The 7633-nt window shown below is 40.9% G+C and overlaps 1 long non-coding RNA gene across 1 annotated transcript; it reads right to left on the reverse strand.

The window, feature by feature from the left end:
• Nucleotides 1–1028: 1028 nt before the first annotated feature.
• On the reverse strand, nucleotides 1029–6512 carry LOC138402185 (uncharacterized). The gene is made up of 3 exons (XR_011236618.1): nucleotides 6427–6512; nucleotides 2197–2222; nucleotides 1029–1767 (listed from the first exon to the last, which is right to left on the reverse strand). It is a non-coding gene; the product is annotated as an uncharacterized lncRNA (long non-coding RNA).
• Nucleotides 6513–7633: the final 1121 nt, after the last annotated feature.

Raw genomic sequence — 7633 nt, forward strand, 5'->3', positions numbered from 1 at the left:
CAGACAGGACGGTCACTATCTGGCCCATACCGTTCATCATCCTTCTTGCTCTATATTAGTTTTTGACCTTTTCCTTTTTCTCCTGGAGTCTCTCTCAAACTTTCCCCCTCCTTCATGTTGCTCTAGTTTGCAAAAAACAAACAAACAAAAAAGTCTTCTAAAGCTTTGGCCTCCCTGACTCTAAAGGAAGGTCAGGGGTGTTCTCGGCCATACAGATGCAGAAAGAGTGGCTCCCAGGGCTTGCCATGGGGAAGATACTTGTGTTTGAAGTAGAAACAGGTAGGAAAGCAGAACATCCAGAAGATAAGCTATGTGGCCTGTTTGCCCCTGCAGCATGGCAGAGGAAATGTATCTTTCTGAGGAGGAAACTGCGGAAGGTGGCAGGTCCTACTGTCTACTTGTGGTTCATCCTGGAATCTTGTAGGCCCTACTGGCAAACTTTGGGAGGTTGCTCCAGTTGGAGGAATCTGGGTTGGTTTCATGGGTGGCTTTTCTGAAATTCTATGACATCTAAGGCTTTGATCACTTGGGATAAGTTAAGACAGAGCATAGCCTCCAGTTTTGCCCTGTATGTGTGTGCTCCTGGGGAGAAGGCCAGATCCTCCCAGCAAACCCAAGCCCCACCCAGGCTGAAGCCCTGCAGGGATGAGCATATGGTGGCCCATGTATCGACCTAGGCCAGGCATCCGGAGTTGTATCACAAGCACAGATTCTATTTTGGTCAAAGTGACAATGAGTTCATGGCAGATCTACAAAGACGGCAATTTATTTAGGCTCTCTTGCCTAGAATTTCTTGCCTTTTTTTGTTGTTGTCACTTTTTATTTTTTTGGCAAATAATGTTTTACATTTACTTTTGTAGATTTATCACTATGACAGGGATGGTTAGATGCTGACTATAAATGAAATATATATGTTTCCCAAAGATACTTATGTAATTTAGCAAAATTATTTTGCACGATCATTCAGAAGAATCCGCTCAGTTCATGTCTTGCTAGCACCACAAAACATTTCACTAATCATACTTTAATGTGGGAATGAACACACATTACTTAAACGTACCAACTATGTGAACATGCAAATAATATTTAAAATCTCTCGTACACAATAAATTACGATCACTACGTTCAAATACCAATTTCTAACGAAAACTGATCTAAGAAAAATAGCTAATCACAGGACCACGTAAAAGCATTTTTTCAGTATCATTTAATTTTCAAGCCAAGAGATTTGGACTGTTGTCTCATTTTGTGTTCCATTATTTTTTTTTCCCCATTCATTTGCTGAACAATCATCTTCTAAAACATCCCACTTCTGTGGTAGTATCAACTGGCATGTTACCAAAAAGATGTAAATGATTTAATTGAATTAGTTTAATTAGGTAAATTAACAGTTAAGCGTATCACACACAAGCTTGTTCTGTTTATACTGCGTTATGGAGATAATTTAGTACGGAAGGAGGGTGGGCATGACCAAAATTCCAATGCAGTGAGCCAGATTAGCTGGGAGAGGGAAAAAAATACAAAGATAACAGTTGCTGGAATTAAATCTGAGTAAATAATTTATATGCTAGCTTCATCATGTAATTTGAGTCGTAGACAACCAGTTGATATTCAACGAATGTGCACGAACATTGCTACCGAGCAAAAGTATGAAGACAACCAAAGTGTTTCTGACCTTTCCAGAAATGTATCCCCAGGAAAATTCCAGCATTCCTTGGTAATTCAGACAAATTGAGGCAATGCAAGTCAGCCTGATTAACCAAAAATCTGAATTAAAACAGAAAAAACAAACAAGCCATAGTTCCAATGCCTTCAAGTATATGCCATTAAATCAACTAACCAGCACCGGGGTTTATCAACCTTGACACTACTGGCATTCTTTGGCCTGGGGTGAGGGGGTGGTGTCCAGTGCATTTGTAGGATGTTTAGCAGCATCCCTGGAATCTTCCCAGTAGATACCGGAAGCACCTCCCTCCCCCAAGTGGTGACAACTGAAATGTCTCCTGACATTGCCTAATGTCCCCCCGGCAGGGGGGGCCAATATCACACAGGTTGAGAACCCTCGAAATGAAACCATTAAAATATTATCTAATATGGATCTTTAAGAATTCTGCTTTAGTGAATTATTCACAATGATTTGTAACATTCACAGCACTTATATAGAATGTTACATAAAATCGGAAAAACATTTATTACCTTAAGTATTTGAAATATCTCTTGGTCTTTCTCATTCATGCGTTCACTCATTCATCCACTCATTCACTGGACAAGCAAGGAGTAAGCACTGAGCATAGTAGAAACCAAGAGTATTGACAACTTCAAGGGGAAGCAATTGTGAAGGAAGACAGACTTGGGAATAAAGATCATATATTAATAGCAGAGGCTGGGTGCAGTGGCATTCACCTGTAGCTTGAGCTACTGGGGAGGCTGAGGTGGGAGGGTCACATAAGCCCAGGAGTTTGAGTCAAGCCTGGGCAACATAGCAAGACCCCATCTCTCAAAAAAAGAAAGAAAGAAATCACATAGCCTATAGTAAATGCTGACAGATGTGGGGAGATCAAGGAAACCGTGACATTTATAAGAGACCCTTGGCCTCGGGTAACTTGCTTTTAGTTCTGTGCGGCAGAATGCCGGGCCAGAAAAGGGAACACAGGTGCTACCACCAAGAAATCTATGGCTGAGCTAAGACATTGACTAAACTAGTGGCAGTGTGAGAAATTGGAAGGCTTTAAGCAAGGTAATGTTGCATGTGATCAGCGTAGACTTTTGGAAAGAGCAAAGGTTTTAAAGTCACACCCACATGAGTTAAACACTGACTTTGCCCCTTACCAACTGGGTTACCTAGGCAAATTGCAGATTTCTGAGCCTCATGTCCTTATCAATAAGTAAGAATTGCCTTATTGCAAATGGTAAACGAGACAGTGAATATAAAGCACTTAGCGTACTCTCTACCCCATAAAACTCACTCAGTAATTACTAGATTGTCTTTCCTTCATTTGCCACTCTGTTCCCCTCACATCTTTCTCGTGAAGGACTCGATGGGAAGCATGCATTCATGAGGTTTGCATTCCCCGACATCTGGCTTGTGTTGCTGAATGTCGCTGAAGTTGTCCAAAACCTAGATTTTGTTTACTCTACGGCTGAGTGTTTAAATCCCTTAAATTAATAACGTCATTTTGACGTCCATGTTAATCTTCCATGAGATCTTAGGTTAGGATCTGGAAGATGGGGGTGACTTTTTCTACCACGTCCACAGATCTGGAGACAGATGTGGCCATTATTACCGCAGGAATCAGGGAGAACGTGGAAAAGTACCCATTGGAAGAAATGATCATTCTCTCATTCTCTATACAAAGGAATTTAATTTTTTTTTTTTTTTTTTTTTTTAACCAAGTGAGTTTCTGGCAACCCATCTCCAATGCTGGTATTTTCGTTCTGTTGGGAAATAGCGACAACCAAACAGAACGGAGAGGAGACCTGTTTTGCATTTGGAAATACCAACAAAACCACGTTCCCACCCCTTCTGCAAATTTATCACTAACGTACACAGAGCTTTGTATATATAATGGAATGCAAGGCTGAGCTGTTTTCTTTGCCATTCTGACATGTCTCTTTCACACACACACACTCTGCAGTGCTGCATCTATAAATGAAGGGGACATTTCCAAGAACACATTTCATTGTCAGAAACATATACACATAACGTAGAAAACACCCTAGACAGAGATGCCCTCTGCCCCTCGCTCTTGCCTGGGCACCCACTCCTGTCCTCCCCTGAGACGATGGGACTCCCATTCCAGGTGACCAAGCCTATCAAGCCTCCGGGAGTGCAGCCTGCAGGGTGGCTGCCCCAGGCCCCAGCCAGCCCTGAAGACACTTGACAGCCTGCCCCGTGCCACTGGCCACCAGCTGCTCTTCTTTAATCCCTCCCACGCCCTAGGACTCATTCTCAGAAGTCTGTTTAACTTGTGAATGTTATGGCTATAATAATGTACAAGTTCAGATTAACCCCAAAGGGAAATGACAAATTCCCAGTGGCCTCAGGCCATCCTTTAGGATTTAGAAGGTTCTAGAAGGCATGGTCAGTTTCTGTGCTATATCTCCATCCCATTGCCCACTCTCTTTCCTCTCCCTGCTTCCCACAGCCTTTTCATTTTCTTTTTTTTTTAAATAATTTTGAAGTTATTTTAGACAACAGAAAAGTTACAAAAATAGTTAAGAGAGTTGCCACGAACTCTTCACAAAGTTCCCCTAATAATAACATCTTAGATAACCATAGCACAGCTATCAAAATTAAGAAATTAACTTTCTTAATGAATGGGTACAATACTATTAACTAACTATAGATTTTATTTGGATTTCACCAGTGTTTTCCCTCACTGTTGTCTGTGCCAAGATCCGATCCAGGATCCCACATTGTGCTACTTGTCTTGTTTCCTTGGTCACTTCCAATCTGTGAGAGCCCCTAGGCCTGCCTTGGATTTCATGACCTGGACACTTGTGAAAAGCACTGGTCTATTGCTGGATAGAATGTCTCTCCTTTGGGGTGTGTCTGAAGTTTTCTTGTGATGACATGGAGGACATACATTTTGGACAAGAATATCACAGAGGTGACGTGTCCTTCTCAGTATATCATATCAGAAGTGCGTGATGTCCATATGTCTTACCACTGATGTTAACTTTTGTCACTTGGTTAAGATGTCATCAGCCAGGTTTTCATACCATAAAGTTACTATATTTCCTTTTGTAATTGATGAGTATATTGGGGGAGATACTTTGAAAGTATGATAATCTCCTGTTTCTCTTCCAACTTTCATCTACTAAATTGAACATACCTGGGCACGTAGGTCTTGCCTGCAACTCTTAACAGACTGTGGTGTCCGCATGGTGGTTTGAAAGCCCCCTGGTTCCTTTCACGTTTAGTCATTGGAACTCCCACAACCTTGAGTCTGAGTCTCCACAGAGTTTATGCACTCACCTTGTAGAATTTTGTCTAGCCTCCCACACTGGTCCCCAAAGAGGATTCTAAGAATATTTTCAGAAATGGAATGGAAGAAGAGAAAAAAGACAAAGAAATAAAAGTGCCTACAAAGATCCTAATCTGGGATCACCGTGTGACTTTGAACATAGTCACTGTCCTTTGAGCTTCAGTATTCTCGTCTTAAAGTGCCATGTCTACACCCCTTCCGGCTCTAAAATGCTATGATTCTATGATAATATCTAGCATCACCAAACTGCCCAACGGTTAGATGCAAGAAAACAGGAAAACCACCACACAGACAGGGGGATTCAGGAAGGGGAGGAAATGGTCCATGAATCTTTTACAAGAGCTAGTGATACTGACATTAATACTTTCCACACTGAGAAACACATGGGAGGGGAGTGTCGGGGTTTGAGGAGGACACCGTCCCATTTGGGATGAGGTCTTTTGTCTTTGCCTGGCCCTTGAAACAGATGAATCAGCCTTTTCTCCCCAGATTGAACAATCTATAGAGTGTGTTTCCACTATCTGTTTCATTACTTCGCATCAGGCTTAATACCCATTTAAGGCTTAATGGTTGCAGAATTATACTGGATGTAAAATATAGTTTCTAACGGCATGGTTTAAGAGCTGAAGTTTCACTTTTATCATCTATATAAAGCTCACAAAACATCCAGGCCTCAAGACTAAAAATTCTCTTAATCCCTTATAAGCTAAGTCTTTTTCTGCTGGTGTGCAGCCCAGAGCCAATTTTTATTGATATTTTAAATATACAGTTAGAAGTTACTGATTATTTTGCCTATCTTGCTAGATAATTTTAGAATATCTTAGACTTTTTTTTTTTATTTTAAAGAAAGGACTGACAGAGAAACATTCGTGACTTTAAAAGGGAAGTTTGGCTCCTAGGAGTTAACTTTGAATATAGTGAATTGAGCAAGACACCCAGGAGTTGATCATGGGTAGTGATCTTCTCTGTTAAAGAAAGAGAGGCCCCCATCTCTACAAAAGAAATTTTAAAATTAGCCAAGCGTGGTGATGCGCACCTGTAGTCCCAGCTACTTGGGAAGCTGAGGTGGGAGGATCATTTGAGCCCCAGGAGTTTGAGGCCGCAGTGAGCTATGATAGATTCTGGGTGACACAGTGAGACCTTGTCTCTTAAAAAAAGAACATTTTTGCCATTTCCAGAGCCACTCCCTTCCCCACCCCTAATAAGCTACTCATTATCTTTTGCTAATTGCGGTCCTCATAAATGATTTTTCCCCATCTGGTCCATACATAAATAAAACGAAAATTTGTCCCCAATTTGTTTTATTTGAGCCAGTACTTGTTAAACTCCTTTCCCAGCTAGTCTATTCTCAAATCTGCTGGCTCGTAGAGGGATATACTGGTTTAGGATCCTACATTGTAATTACCTTTTTTAAATTAAAAAAAAAAAAAAAAAAGGCCGGGCGCGGTGTCTCACGCCTGTAATCCTAGCACTCTGGGAGGCCGAGGCGGGTGGATGGCTCGAGGTCAGGAGTTCGAGACCAGCCTGAGCAAAAGTGAGACCCTGTCTCTACTAAAAATAGAAAGAAATTATATGGACAACTAAAATATATATATATATATATATATATACACACACAAAAAAATTAGCCGGGCATGGTGGCGCATGCCTGTAGTCCCAGCTACTCGGGAGGCTGAGGCAGGAGGATTGCTTAAGCCCAGGAGTTTGAGGTTGCTGTGAGCTAGGTTGATGCCACGGCACTCTAGCCTGGGCAACAGAGTGAGACTCTGTCTCAAAAAAAAAAAAAAAAAAAAAAAAACTTTTGAAATTTCATATAATAAAACTCTCTGTAAATATGGTTTGGAAAATCATAGGGAAAGTGAAGGTAGGAGAATGAGTCACAAATTGTAGTGAAGTTTGTGTTACTGACTCAACTGTGAGTTCAGCTTCTTATGGACAGGGACGTATATCTCTGTTAGTCACTGCTGTGTTGCTAATTCCACACACAGTGTCGGGTACATAGTAGGTGATCAGTAAATCCCTGATGCATAAATAAATGGTTGAGTATAGAAATTCTCTCTGTGTAGCTTGTACCCTGAGTTATGGTCCCTTGCATTTACCTTTGAGGTATTGGCTGGAGGTGGGAGGTAATCTAGCAGGAGTAACTGTACTTGAAGGTCTATGCCTTATATTTATATAATACTTTGTAACAATATTTTTCAAAATGTGTTTCTTGGAAAGTCAGTAGATACTGTTCCCTAAAAGGGTTCTGTGGGCAAAGTTTGAACTGTGAAAGCTTAAACAGTTTTTGCTTTTGTTTTGTTTTGTTTCTAACTACAAGACTTAATCAGAGCCTTTGATCTGAATGGGTATTAGGACTTACCCAAGAGAACCACAAAACATTTGACTACGGAATCTTTTTTTCTTAAAGTATCTTTCATACTAATAATCAAATGAGATTTTAGGTGGGTAAATCATCCTAAAACATTTGGTTTCTCCTATCTTTGACCTTGGACTACTTACTTGTGTGTAGGGAAAAAAAATCTGAATCAAATGTATAACATGAAAAATGCCTCTAGGCACACAGATACTTGTTCAGTGGATGAACATGGATGGATGGGTGGGTGGGTGGCTTAGTGGTTGTAGCAGGATGCTATTGTTAGATA

This window comes from Eulemur rufifrons, chromosome 23 (assembly GCF_041146395.1).
Source record: "Eulemur rufifrons isolate Redbay chromosome 23, OSU_ERuf_1, whole genome shotgun sequence".
In the NCBI taxonomy this organism is placed as follows: Eukaryota; Metazoa; Chordata; class Mammalia; order Primates; family Lemuridae; genus Eulemur; species Eulemur rufifrons.